General features: G+C 45.5%; 1 protein-coding gene and 1 pseudogene across 1 annotated transcript in view; one reads left to right on the top strand and one right to left on the bottom strand.

The window, feature by feature from the left end:
- Positions 1 to 15,708, bottom strand: part of LOC126336449 (SET domain-containing protein SmydA-8-like) — a 332,354-nt gene that overhangs the window by 174,915 nt on the left and 141,731 nt on the right. The window lies entirely within an intron of this gene.
- LOC126337144 (5S ribosomal RNA) lies at positions 9,302 to 9,418 on the top strand (annotated as a pseudogene).

Below are 15,708 nucleotides of genomic sequence, written 5' to 3'. Positions count from 1 at the left end.
CAGGACCAGCGCTCGTCAAATTGCGAGAAAGTAGAGGGCGAAGTCATCACGTCGTTGTGCGTCCTTTGGTGCAAGCTGCTATGCGATATGAATGTTGTACGGATATGATTTGAGAATGGTTCAAAGCACCTTCCGTACAGTGGACCACGGGATGCTCAACTGTCGTGACACAGCACACGCACTCCGTGACGATCGTGAATTGCACGCAGCATTGTCTCCATAGTAACAGCGATTTCGTCAACCACCAGTGGTGCAACGGGTCATTGGCCTCTTCCTGGAGCGACGCTCAGCTCTCCATCTGATTCGAACTACTTCATCACGCTCCTTCTGTAATCCTTTCAGCCGACAATATTCTCGAAATGCAGCTGCAGCATTACTGTCGCTTTGATAATAGAGCTTCGCCAATAACGCCCTGCTCCTTTTGTCCAAGTTCATGTTGACACGTCAAAAAGTGCACGGCGACTGCTCAGGTGTGAGGCTATGCATCACGATGACCGACCACGGCACGTGGTGGCCAAGGTTGGAACTCGACTGTGGCGCTGTGGCGCCTGGAAATCATGCACCACATACTCTGGACATTACTACTGCCGAGTTTGTTGCTAGTACTGTAATCACTTTCCGTGTTATACCGTGTTAAATAGAGAAAGTTTAATTACAACCACTCGGTATGTATGAAGTAATAACAGTAGCGTAGAAAAAGATAAAAGTTAAAAAAAGCATGAGAGGGACTCGATCCAGCGGTCCACGGATTACGGAGCTTGAACGCTACCCATATGACCGCCGCCATCTCGTGCTGAAGGTTGCAGCTCACCGAAACATCACTGACGCACAAAATATCTCTTGTGATTGTCTCGAAATTGCCCAAGTGGTATGCCTTACTACTTGCAAAAAATGGTTCAAATGGCTCTGAGCACTATGGGACTTAACTTCTGACGTCATTAGTCCCCTAGAACTTAGAACTACTTCAACCTAACTAACCTAAGGGAATCACACAACACCCAGTCATCACGAGGCAGAGAACAGCACTGACCCCGCCGGGAATCGAACCCGGGAACCAGGGCGCGGGAATACTACTTGCACATTATGTAATTCTTCCAAACCATCTGTGGCATGAATTAGCAAACCAGTGTTTCATTGTATTAGTAGAAAACAGTCTTGGTTGCAAGTTAAGTTTTTTTATTTATTAACTACGCGTTTCACCTTATTTAGCCATCTTCAGGCTGATCTTAATTTTGTATTTCTTAGGACGATCCCTTAGACAGTGTAGCTAAAGGGCGTCGTCGAGCACATCAGGCCAACATTCGCCTTTGTTAATCTCAGTAAATACTTTCTAGATGGACGTGAGTGAATCCAAGACTGCATAACGTATTCATGTCCACAGGGTCACGGTGCAAAAATCCGTATTCTTGCTTTACGAAATAAGGGTATTAGATGATATTATTTTCCATTTATACTTTATAAGTGGGCCTCGCAGTCTGGAAGTAAACCGTGTACTTGGAGAAGTTTCTGTGACCTTGCAAAGTACATCTACATCCACATCTACATGGATACTCTGCAAATCCCATTGAAGTGCCTGGAAGAGGGTTCATCGAACCACCTTCACAATTATCTGTTGTACTTGCCTCATTATCTCGGTCAATATAAACGTTGTGATTATTGTGCATGTACCAAAGTATGTGCCCCATAGTCCGCTATGATTCGCCGAAAACCGCATACCGATACGTGCAATCGCCCCCGGAATAAAGGGGGTGTTACGTCTGTAAGTAGGCTGTTTAGGTTCTTATATTGGTAACGCCGCCGCCACGTAGCGCTCTGTATGAAAATCACTGGATGTGATGTGTGCAGTCTGTGGCTGGTTGGCATTGTTGTAATACTCGTAATTGTAGCGTTGGGCAGTTGGCTGTTAGCGGCGCGTAGCGTTGCGCATTTGGAGGTGAGTCGCCAGCAGTGGTGGATGTGGGGAGAGAGATGGCGGAGTTTTGAAATTTGTAAGACTGGATGTCATGAACTGCTATATATGTTATGACTTTTGATGATATTAAGGTAAATATATTGTTTGTTCTCTATTAAAATCTTTCATTTGCTAACTATCCCTATCAGTAGTTTGAATCTTTTATTTAGCTGGCAGTAGTGGTGCTCGCTGTACTGCAGTAGTTCGAGTAACCAAGATTTTTGTGAGGTAAGCGATTTGTGAAACGTATAGGTTAATGCTAGTCAGGGCCATTTTTTTTGTAGGGATTTTTGAAAGTCAGAATGCGTTGCATTAAAAATATTGTGTGTCAGTTTAAGCACAGTCTTATATAATTTTTCTAAGGGGACGTTTCACGTCTTACGCGACTCACCCTGTAGAAAACAAGTATCTGGCGCAGTTGTTAGATCGGCTACTGCTGCTACAATGGCAGGTTATCAAGGTTTAAGTGAGTCTGAAGGCGTTGTTGCAGTCAGCTCACGAGCAATGGGACACACCATCTTCGAGGTAGCGATGAAACGCGGATTTTGCCGTACGACCATTTCATGAGTGTGCCGTGAATATCAGGAATGCGGTAAAACATCTCAACTCCGACGCCGCTGAGGCCGGAAAAAGATGCTGCGAGAACGGGACCAACGACGACTGAATAGAATCGTTCAACGTGACATGACTGCAACCCTTCCACAAATTGGTGCAGATTTCAATGCTGGGCCATCAACAAGCGTCAGCGTGCGATCGACTCAACGAAACATCATCGATATGGGCTTTCGGAGCTGAAGGCTCACTCGTGTACCCTTGATGACTACACGACGCAAAGCCTTACGCCTCACCTCGACCCGTCAACACCGACATTGGACTGCTGGTGACTGGCAACGTGTTGCCTGGTCGGACGAGCCTCGTTTCAAATCTTATAGAGTGGATGAACGTATACGGTTATGGAGAGAACCTCATGAATCCATGGACCCAGCATGTGAGCAGGGCACTGCTCAAGTTGGTGGAGGCTCCGTAATGGTGTGAGGCGTGTGCAGTAGGTAAGGGACCCCTGATATATCTAGATACGTCTCTGACAGGTGACACGTACGTAAGCATCCTGTCTGATCATGTGAATCCATTCACGACCAATGTGCACTCCGATGGACTTGGGTAATTCCAGGAGGACAACGCGACACCCTACACATCCAGAATTGCTACAGAGTGGCTTCAGGAACACTCTTCTGAGTTTAAACACTACCGGCGACCCCCAGACTCCACAGACTTGAACATTATTGAGCATATCTGGGATTCTTTGCAACGTACTGTGCAGAAGAGATCTCCACCCCCTCGTACTCTTATGGATTTATGGACAGCCCAGCAGGATTCATGGTGTCAGTTCCCTCCAGCACTACTTCTGACATCAGTCGAGTCGATGCGACATCATGTTGCGGCACTTCTGCGTGCTCGCGGCGGCCCTACACGATATTAGGCAGCTGTACAGTTTCTTTGGATCTTCATTGTAGAAGCCACTTTAAACCGGTACCCAACATTGTTTAGTAGTTACATAAATGAAAACATAACTGTAAATGTAATAATATAAATGTAATATAAATTTTAAACAAAACAAGGAAAAACAAACAGCGTAAATACACAACAGAAACAGATCCGACATATTAAGGAAGTAAACAAAATTTATGGGTCCACTACTCAAAAAACTCTAGTTTTATTCTACAAAAAATGTTTTACAAGATTAATAATTTGTTAGTGGTGGCTTGTTATTTCTCCTACACGTGCGTAGGGATAGTATATAACCTAATTAGCGTACATTGAGTCAGCATATTATTCCAGAGCCATGCAGAATTTGTTTTCTAACTGACCTAGTGGTAGTAAAACATCAACTCACACAGCACCCTAACAAACAATACCGACATAGATTTGACGCGCATATACTGAACAAATCGACTTTTCCCGAAGAGAGATGTGCATGTGGATAATACTGAAATGGACAGAATCACATATGGACGCTGGATTTGAAGATCAGTACCAAGACGCCTTCCCCAGGTTGTTTTGGTGAACGGATATCTTAAATTATTTCATAAATTTATAATTTCCCACTTCCTGATTCCTGAAGTTTTTCTTTAAAATGTAACTGCTGTAACTAAATAAAAGATATCACCGAAATGCAGGCAAAAGAACTACACACAGCTCCACCTCCACGTGGTGCTGCATGGGCAACAGCGCCGCTCGGGATTAGCTGCGCGGTCTGGGGCGCTGCAGTCATGGACTGGTTCGAGTCCTCCCTCGGGCATGGGTGTGTGTTTGTCCTTAGGATAATTTAGGTTAAGTAGTGTGTAAGCTTAGGGAATGATGACCTTGGCAGTTAAGTCCCAGGAGATTTCACACACATTCGAACATTTTTTAGTGTCCGTGGCCTCAACTGCGTAGCACAATTTTGCAACACGTTGGTGGCTTTGGGTACTGGCCAAGAGGTCTGTGTGGAGCAGTAAGGCCTGCATAAAATAATACGATGTCAGGCCCTAGTAGTCATTATGCGGAATGGAAAAAAATGCAGCTTGTCAGAGCTACTAATGTGGAGTTCTCCATTTATTGCGAGGATGTACGGAAAGTATGCGGAAACGCATGCAGACAAAAATAAAGTAGAGAAATAGAATAAAAGCAATACACTCACAACGCATGTAAATCGAGTGAGTTACGTATGGATTTGTAAGCAGTAACAAACATACATATGCTCACAGAACACCATGCTACAAAATCAGTTTCCATTTTACATGAAACAAAAACACATGCAGTGTCATTTACTCCGTCCAACGTTACGGACGCCGAGCAGAAATGACGCAGAATACGAACAACATATTTACAATGCAATTCAAAGAGTGTAATACACGAATGGAGACATTAAATCATCCAATAAGAAAAGAATATGACGGACTGATAAACTAATGGCCTAGCAGCGAACCAAGTCGTGTTAGCGAAGTTGCTACATAAGTTTCACCCATGTCTGAGTAAGTCTACTGCAGCCGTCCCTCCCCTTCTCTGTCTGGCGTTTGATTCCTGTACTCAGTCTCATCTTTCATGAGTGGTCTTATTTGTTTACACGGCACCACCAAGATTACGTGTTGTGACAACTGCCAGATATGCAGTTTGGCCCCTGAAGCACGAACGTGAAGTTATGAGAGAGCCGTCCTTTTTGCGAAAAAATCTTAAAATAGCAACTGTATGTAGGAACTCGTTAAAGTTCGGTTACGCGATAAATCAGTCTAATCTAAAAGCCGTAAATTCAACTAAATACCTAGGTATTACAATTATGAACAACTTAAATTGGAAAGAACACATAGAAAATGTTGTGGGGAAGGCTAACCAAAGACTGCATTTTGTTGGCAGGACACTTAGAAAATGTAGCAGGCCTACTAAGGAGACTGCCTACACTACGCTTGTCCGTCCTCTTTTAGAATACTGGTGCGCGGTGTGGGATCCTTACCAGATACGACTGACGGAGTACATCGAAAAAGTTCAAAGAAGGGCAGCACGTTTCTTATTATGTGTCACAGAATTGATACAGGATTTGGGCTGAACATCATTAAAAGAAAGGCGTTTTTCGTTGCGACGGAATCTTCTCACGAAATTCCAATCACCAACTTCCTCCTCCGAATGCGAATGATCATCACTATAAAATAAGGGAAATCAGAGCTCGTACGGAAAGATATAGGTGTTCATTCTTTCCGCGCACTATACGAGACTGGAATAATAGAGAATTGTAAAGGTGGTTCGATGAACCCTCTGCCAGGCACTTGAATGGGATCTGCAGAGTATCCATGTAGATGTAGATGTAGAAGCAATAACAAAAGCAAAATTCATAGTGGATGTTCTTGACAGGGGTCGTATGGCAAATTCTCCACATTTCTGGAAGCTGAACGAATAGGAAAAATATTGTAAAGAATTGCGAAACATATATATTCAATTTGCCTGAGAAAATAACTACTTACAAACACATAAAAAAATGAAATTGCCTCACAGATTAAAACCGATTGAAGGGTTGGGGACTAGAACCTGGACTCTTTGCCTTTCGCGGCCAAGTGCTCCAATCGATCTACAGGAGCATGACTGGCGTCCGGTCTCCACAGCCTTACTTCCGCCCGTACCTCACCGCAAAGGTGACTGGTTTAAGTCTCAGTCTGGCACAAGCTTTAATCCACCAGGTAGCTTCTTATAAAGGCACACTCCACTGCAGAGTGAAAAATTTATTCTGGGATCAACAAACAATATATAGAAGTCAGAAAATATCACCTTTTCGACTTTGTTATTAGTAATTTGTTTTCATACTAAGTGTAAGTCGAAAAACATTTTCCTTGTAAATAGACTCGATTTTTTCACTGTTGAAACAACTGGCATTGAAAGGTTTATCCATATACGTTATTATTTATCCATAATGTAGGAGTTTTCTCTGTCCAGCTACTCAAAGACGTAAATATCTTTTTAGTTTCAGATATTTCGTCTCTCTTGTGAAAGAACACGTCCAACAATCTTCACAATGTGTAACGAAAAGAAAGAAGACAGCAGAATGCTAGTTTGTCGAGAAGAGGTAAACTTACTGTATTAGTAGGTTAAGCGTCAGTTTCCTGTTTCTCCACATGCACAGTATACAGCGTATTGAAGCTTTCACGACTCCACACTCAGTCAATTGACCACTGAAGCCACTGATTCACTCGTGACGTAGCTGGCGGTTGATTTACACGCAAGCACGTGACGCACACCCTAAAAGAGTAGTTGGATTTGGTCAGAAGGTTGCTCGTGTAAAACGGACTGAAGTTGTTTCGACATACGTGGAGCAGGTGTCTGACAGGTATATCGTGGTCAGGGCGCGTTCAAGAGCATTTTTCCCCACTTCAGTCGGTGCCTCTACCCTACACTTCATCTCTCACAGGCATAAATTGCCTTTTCTTGGGCTCTTAATAAGAGACTTCAAAATAAATCTAAATATAGTGGTCGTAGGAGTAAGCTGATTTTGAGTAAGTACTACATAGAACGGCCCCTATAACAGAAATATACATCCGTTGCTAAACATTAATAGAAGAAACAGTTCAAATCCTTTTGTACATCTACATCTTCACAGATACACTACAAGTCACCGTACGGTGCGTGACGGAGGTCACCCCCTATCACTACTAGCTATTTCCTCTCCTGTTCACTCGCAAAACAGAAAGAGGGAAAACGACTATCTGTATGCCTCTGCACGAGCTCTGATTTCTCATGTCTCATCTTCGTGGTCCTGACGCGCGATGTATATTGGCGACAGTAGAATCGTTTGGAAATCAGCTACAAATTCCGGATGTCTAACTTTTCTCAACAGTGTTTGTCGAAAAGAAAGTCGCCTTCCGTGCAGCGATTCCTATTTGAGATGACGAAGCATCCCCGTAACATTTACGTGTTGTTCGAACCTACCGGTAACAAATCTAGCAGCCCACCTCTGAACTGCCTCGACATCTTCCTTCAGTCCGACCTGGTAAGGATCCCAAACGCACTAACAGTACTCAAGAACAGGTCGGACCAGCATCCCATATGAAGTCTTCTTTTCAGCTGAACCACTCTCTCCTAAAATTCTCCCAATAAACCGAAGTCAACCATTCGCCGTCCCTACCACAGTTCTCACATGCTCGTTCCATTTCATACCGCTTTGCAACGTTACACCCAGAACTTGACTGTGTCAAGGACACTGGTAATACTATATCCGAACACTACAGGTTGACCTTCTAACTCATCCGCATTAACTTACATTTCTCTACCTTTAGAGCTAGCTGCCGAACATAACACCAACTGGAAATTTTGTCTAAGTCATCTTGCATCTTCCTACAGTCACTCAACTTCGACACCTTACCCTACACCACAGCATCACCAGCAAACGACGGCAGACTGCTGCCCACCCCGTCCGCCAAATCATTTGTGTATATAGAGAACAACAGCGGTCCTATCGCACTTCCCTGGGACTCTCCTAACGATACCCTTGTCTCTGATGAAGACTCGCCGTCCAAGACAACATACTGGGTTCTACAACTTAAGAAGTCTTCGAGCCATCACATGTCTGTGAACTTATTCCATATACTCGTACCTTCGTTAACAGCCTGAAACCTGGAAATATGGCATCTGCCTGTTTGCCACTCGTCCACTGTTCGCAGTATATCACGTGATAAAAGGCAAGCTGAATTTCGCACTAATGGTGCTTTCTAAAACCACGCTCATTTGTGGACATAAGCTTCTCAGTCTCAAGGAAGTTTATTATTTTCGAACTAAGAATAAGTTCAAGGATTCTATAGCAAACTGAAGTTGGGGATGTTGGTCTGTAATTTTGTGGGTCCGATCTTTTACTCTTCTTATATAATGGAGTTACCTTCGCTTGCTTCCAGTCGCTTGAAAGTTCGTGCTTGGCGAGAGATTCACGCTAAATGTACCCTAGGTAAAAGGCCATGCCGTAGAGCGCTCTTCGTAAAATGGAACAGGCATTCCATACGTACCTGGTGATTTGTTTGCTTTCGAATCCATCAGTTGTTTCTCTACTCCAGGTATGCTTATTACTATGTCGTCCATACGGGAGTCTGTCCAATGGTCAAACGACGGTATATTTGTACGATTCTCCAGTGTAAACGATTTCTTGAATGCGAAATTTAAAACTTCTGTTTTTGTTTTGCTGTCTTCAACTACCACACCAGACTGGTCATCAAGGGACCGAATGGAAGCCTTAAACCAACTAAGTGATTTTATATAAGACCAGAATTTTCTCGGGTTTTCTGCCAGATCTTTCGCTAAGGTGTGACGGTGGTAGCTGCTGTATGCTTCGCACGTGGATCTTTTCACAGACGCACGAATCTCCACTCGACGCCATTTGGAGGTTCCCTATTTAACGGAGAGTGCAACAGCCTCTGCTTCCTCAGCATCCTCCTAAGTTCATTATTAAACCATGGTGGGTTTTTTGCGCCCTTTATCCACCTGCTAGACACATAACTCTCCAGACCATGATTTACAGTCTGCTTAAACACTGGACACGACACCTAGCACGTGAACCTTAGACTTTTCCAAAGCATTACAGTTGGCTACAATATCGTAAACAGTTGATCTCGGATGCCCAAAGAATGGAACTATTTCAGCGGGCGAATGCTCAGCGCGAAAACTTTCTTCGGTTGTACTCCGGGCTTATCCATAACGTCTCGGCCATTTTGAGGTTCTGACCGTTTATTAGATGCCTATGGCTTTCAAGAACGCCATTTGCTATCTCTTAGGAACTACGATATGGCGTGAAATTCAAATTGAAATTTGTCCGGATTTAATTGCCGCATCGTGTAGTAAGGCGGCAACGGCCTTGCCACAGTGGAAACACCGGTTTCCGTCAGATCACCGAAGTTAAGCGCTGTCGGGCGTGGCCAGCACTTGGATGGGTGACCATCCGGCCGCCATGCACTGTTGCCATTTTTCAGGGTGCACTCAGCATCGTGATGCCAATTGAAGAGCTCCTCGACCAAATAGTAGCGGCTCCGGTCAAAGAAAACCATCGTCACGGCAGGAAGAGCGGTGTGCTGACCACACGCCCCTCCTATCCGCATCCTCAATGGCGATGACACGGCGGTCGGTTGGTCCCGATGGGCCACTTGTGGCCTGCAGACGGAGTGTGCTGTAGTAAGACACTGATCGCATAAGTAAACAAAGAAATCGTTATAGAATAAAACCTGACAGATATGCAACACACGTAATGTACAAGTAATGTGGATACGAGCTGAACTGACCAAAGCTACTAGGAAAATTACTATTTTCTATTTCCTTACGATACTCTACGGTAGCCAACATTAGTCTTACAACTATAGTCAGGATAGAAGCGGGAAGCAGCCGCACGAAGTCCACTTTAACTGTGACGGGTCTCCTTACTGCAGCAGTGAGAGTTAATGAATGTGACTCAGGTGTGGGTCCCTGTCATACGGTCTCAGAGGTGCTGGTACGTGGTAACATGCGACAGGTGGGCGTCCAGGCGGCGGCGTGGAGGCAGCGGCAGTTGTGACGTTTCCGGCTTGGCGCCGAGCCCACGAACCCACCGTCGCCCTGGCAACCGGCCACTTCATCACATGTATCAAGGGCCGCCCGGGACGCGAGCTCCGGGACTGCCGACGGCTGACCCACTGAGGCGAAAAAAAAATCTGCACCTGCTCTGCACTTCCAGCACAAGTCAGTTTGTTGCAGTTGTTTTTCAAGATAAGAGGGGCTCTCAGTAAACAACGCGACACATTTTTTCCCAGCCAAGTTCCCTTGAAAGAATGCGGAGTTGGTTGTAGGACATCGTGGAATAATCCCATTTCAGTCCTTATCGTTTTAGGAAGCTATGCGTAGCCTTCAAGATGGGGTCTGTAACGGAGGTGCGTTCCAAGCAAAGAGTTGTCACTGAGTTTCTCTCGGCAGAAAAGAAGAGCATCGTATACCGGCTAGTCCATTGATCGTGACCGGGCCAAATATCTCACGAAATAAGCGTCAAACCAAAAAACTACAAAGAACGGAACTTGTTTAGCTTGAAGGGGGAAACCAGATGGCGCTATGGTTGGCCCGCTAGATGGCGCTGTCACATGTCAAACAGATATCAACTTTATTTTTTTTTAATAGGAACCCCGATTTATATTACATATTCGTGTAGTACGTAAAGAACTATGAATATTTTAGTTGGACCACTTTTTTCGCTTTGTGATAGATGGCGCTCGAATAGTCAGAAACGTATGACTCACAACAGGTAGGTTTTTTAAATTAAAATACAGAACGTAGGTACGTTTGAACATTTTATTTCGGTTGTTCCAATGTGATACAAATACCTTTGTGAACTTATCATTTCTGTGGACGCATGTTGTTCAGCGCGATTACCTGTAAATACCACATTAAAGATATAAATGCTCAAAATGATGTACGTCAGCATCAATGCATTTGGCAACACGTGTAACGACATTCCTCTCAACAGCGAGTAGTTCGCCTTCCGTAATGTTCGCACATGCATTGACAATGCGCTGACGCATGTTCTCAGGCATTGTCGATGGATCACGATAGCAAATATCCAACGTTCCCCACAGAAAGAAATCCGGGGACGTCAGATCCGGTGAACGTGCAGGCCGTGGTATAGTGCTTCGATGACCAATCCACCTGTCATGAAATGTGCTATTCAGTACCGCTTCAACCGCACGCGAGCTATGTGCCATCATGTTGGAAGTACATCGCCATTCTGTCAAGCAGTGAAACATCTTGTAGTAACATCGGTGGAACATTACGTAGGAAATCAGCATACATTGCACCATTTAGATTGCTATCGATAAAATGGGGCCAGTTATCCTTCCTCCCACAATGCCGCACCATACATTAACCCGCCAAGGTCTCTGATGTTCCACTTGTCGCAGCCATCGTGGGTTTTCCGTTGCCCAATAGTGCATATTATGTCGGTTTACGTTACCGCTGTTGGTGAATGATCTTCGTCGCTTAATAGAACGCGTACAAAAAATCTGTCATCGTCCCTTAATTTCTCTTGTGCCAGGTGGCAGAACTGTACACGACGTTCAAAGTCGTCGCCATGCAATTCCTGGTGCATAGAAATATGGTACGCGTGCAGTCGATGTTGATGTAGCATTCTCAACACCGACGTTTTTGAGATTCCTGATTTTCGCGTAATTTGTCTGCTACTGATGTGCGGATTAGCCGCGACAGCAGCTAAAACACCAATTTGGGCATCATCATTTGTTGCAGGTCGTGGTGGACGTTTCACATGTGGCTGAACACTTCCTGTTTCCTTAAATGACGTAACAATTCGGCGAACGGTCTGTACACTTGGATGATGTCGTCCAGGATACCGAGCATCATACATAGCACACGCCCGTTGGACATTTTGCTCACAATAGCCATACATCAATACGATATCGACCTTTCCCGCAATTGGTAAACGGTCTATTTTAACACGGGTAATGTATCACGAAGCAAATACCGTCCGCACTGACCGAATGTTACGTGATGCCACGAACTTATACGTTTGTGACTATTACAGCACCATCTATCACAAAGCGAAAAAAGTGGTCCAACTAAAACATTCATGTTTATTTACGTACTACACGAATAAGTAATAAAAATGGGGTTCCAATTTAAAAAAAAAACGCAGTTTATATCCGTTTGACCTATGGCAGCGCCATCTAGCGGACCAACCATAGCACCATCTGGTTTCCCCCTTCAAGCTAGACGACTTTCGTTCTGCGTACTTTTTTCGTTTGACGCTTATTTCTTGAGATATTTGGCCCGCTCACTATCAATTGACCACCCTGTATATTCATAGGCGATTGCAGAATGTCGGTGGAGACCTGGCAGTGGACAAAAGCACGGTGAGTCGAATGGCGAGACGTTTGTCATCACTGCAACAAGGCCATGCGAGCCTGTCCCATATCCCAATTGCTGGTTGGCTTCAAACAGCTGTGACTCTTGCAATGTTGGAACGTGGTCTAGGGGTAGCGTCTTTGATTCATAATCAAAACGTCTTCGGTCCCGGGTTCGATCCCCGCCACTGCCTTAATTTCGATAAATAATCAGCATTGGCGGCCGAAGACTTCCGGCATAAGAAGTCGGCCTCATTCTGCCAACGGCCTTGTCAAAGAGGGCTGAGGAGCGGATAGAGGTTCATGGCACTCTCTTGTCCTAGGGGTGGGAAATTGCCCCTAAAGGCGGAAGAATCAGCAATGATCAACGACATGAGGATGCAGAAGGCAATGGAAACCACTGCATTAAAGACACGTAACATGTATCCACAGGACATGTGGCCTGTAGTTGAAGAAGTGTCATGATGATCTCTCCATTGGCAAAAGATTCCGGAATAGTCCCCCATTCGGATCTCCGGGAAGGGACTGCCAAGCAGGAGGTTACCATGAGAAAAAGATTGAATAATCAACGAAAGGATAACGTTCTACGACTCGGGGCGTGGAATGTCAGAAGCTTGAACGTGGTAGGGAAACTAGAAAATCTGAAAAGGGAAATGCAAAGGCTCAATCTACACTCCTGGAAATTGAAATAAGAACACCGTGAATTCATTGTCCCAGGAAGGGGAAACATTATTGACACATTCCTGGGGTCAGATACATCACATGATCACACTGACAGAACCACAGGCACATAGACACAGGCAACAGAGCATGCACAATGTCGGCACTAGTACAGTGTATATCCACCTTTCGCAGCAATGCAGGCCGCTATTTTCCCATCGAGACGATCGTTGAGATGCTGGATGTAGTCCTGTGGAACGGCTTGCCATGCCATTTCCACCTGGCGCCTCAGTTGGACCAGCGTTCGTGCTGCACGTGCAGACCGCTTGAGACGACGCTTCATCCAGTCCCAAACATGCTCAATGGGGGACAGATCCGGAGGTCTTGCTGGCCAGGGTAGTTGACTTACACCTTCTAGAGCACGTTGGGTGGCACGGGATACATGCGGACGTGCATTGTCCTGTTGGAACAGCAAGTTCCCTTGCCGGTCTAGGAATGGTAGAACGATAGGTTCGATGACGGTTTGGATGTAACGTGCACTATTCAGTGTCCCCTCGATGATCACCAGAGGTGTACGGCCAGTGTAGGAGATCGCTCCCCACACCATGATGCCGGGTGTTGGCCCTGTGTGCCCCGGTCGTATACAGTCCTGATTGTGGCGCTCACCTGCACGGCGCCAAACACGCATACGACCATCATTGGCACCAAGGCAGAAGCGACTCTCATCGCTGAAGACGACACGTCTCCATTCGTCCCTCCATTCACGCCTGTCGCGACACCACTGGAGGCGGGCTGCACGATGTTGGGGCGTGAGCGGAAGACGGCTTAACGGTGTGCGGGACCGTAGCCCAGCTTCATGGAGACGGTTGCGAATGGTCCTCGCCGATACCCCAGGAGCAACGGTGTCCCTAATTTGCTGGGAAGTGGGGGTCGGTCCCCTACGGCACTGCGTAGGATCCTACGATCGTGGCGTGCATCCGTGCGTCGCTGCGGTCCGGTCCCAGGTCGACGGGAACGTGCACCTTCCGCCGACCACTGGCGACAACATCGATGTACTGTGGAACCTCACGCCCCACGTGTTGAGCAATTCGGCGGTACGTCCACCCGGCCTCCCGCATGCCCACTATACGCCCTCGCTCAAAGTCCGTCAATTGCACATACGGTTCACGTCCACGCTGTCGCGGCATGCTACCAGTGTTAAAGACTGCGATGGAGCTCCGTATGCCACGGGAAACTGGCTGACACTGACGGTGGCGGTGCACAAATGCTGCGCAGCTAGCGCCATTCGACGGCCAACACCGCGGTTCCTGGTGTGTCCGCTGTGCCGTGCGTGTGATCATTGCTTGTACAGCCCTCTCGCAGTGTCCGGAGCAAGTATGGTGGGTCTGACACACCGGTGTCAATGTGTCCTTTTTTCCATTTACAGGAGTGTAGATATAGTAGTGGTCAGTGAAGTGAAGTGGAAGGAAGACAAGGATTTCTAGTCAGATGAGTATCGGGTAATATCAACAGCAGCAGAAAATGGTATACCAGGTGTAGGATTCGTTATGAATAGGAAGGTAGGGCAGAGGGTGTGTTACTGTGAACAGTTCAGTGACCGGGTTGTTCTAATCAGAATCGACAGCAGACCAACACCGACAACGATAGTTCAGGTATACATGCCGACGTCGCAAGCTGAAGATGAACAGGTAGAGAAAGTGTATGAGAATATTGAAAGGGTAATGCAGTATGTAAAGGGGGACGAAAATCTAATAGCCATGGGCGACTGGAATGCAGTTGTAGGGGAAGGAGTAGAAGAAAAGGTTACAGGAGAATATGGGCTTGGGACAAAGAATGAAAGAGGAGAAAGGCTAATTGAGTTCTGTAACAAGTTTCAGCTAGTAATAGCGAATACCCTGTTCAAGAATCACAAGAGGAGGAGGTATACTTGGAAAAGGCCGGGAGATACGGGAAGATTTCAATTAGATGACATCATGGTCAGACAGAGATTCCGAAATCAGATACTGGATTGTAAGGCGTACCCAGGAGCAGATATAGACTCAGATTACAATATAGCAGTGATGAAGAGTAATCTGAAGTTCAAGACATTAGTCAGGAAGAATCAATACGCTAAGAAGTGGGATACGGAAGTTCTAAGGAACGACGAGATACGTTTCAAGTTCTCTAACGCTATAGATACAGCAATAAGGAATAGCGCAGTAGGCAACACAGTTGAAGAGGAATGGACGTCTCTAAAAAGGGCCATCACAGAAGTTGGGAAGGAAAACATAGGTACAAAGAAGGTCGCTGCGAAGAAACCTTGGGTAACAGAAGAAATACTTAAGTTGATTGATGAAAGGAGGAAGTACAAACATGTTCCGGGAATATCAAGAATACAGAAATACAAGTCGCTGAGGAATGAAATAAATAGGAAGTGCAGGGGAGCTAAGACGAAATGACTGCAGGAAAACTGTGAAGACATCGGAAAAGATATGATTGTCGGAAGGACAGACTCAGCATACAGGAAAGTCAAAACAACCTTTGGTAACATTAAAAGCAACGGTGGTAACATTAAGAGTGCAACGGGAATTCCACTGTTAAATGCAGAGGAGAGAGCAGGTAGGTGGAAAGAATACATTGAAAGCCTCTATGAGGGTGAAGATTTGTCCGATGTGATAGAAGAAGAAACAGGAGTCGATTTAGAAGAGATAGGGTATCCAGTATTAGAATCGGAATTTAAAA

The sequence above is a fragment of the Schistocerca gregaria genome, chromosome 2 (assembly GCF_023897955.1).
Source record: "Schistocerca gregaria isolate iqSchGreg1 chromosome 2, iqSchGreg1.2, whole genome shotgun sequence".
In the NCBI taxonomy this organism is placed as follows: domain Eukaryota; kingdom Metazoa; phylum Arthropoda; class Insecta; order Orthoptera; family Acrididae; genus Schistocerca; species Schistocerca gregaria.
The sequence above is the reverse complement of the archived record's forward strand: the minus strand, read 5'-3'. Positions and strand labels throughout refer to the sequence as shown.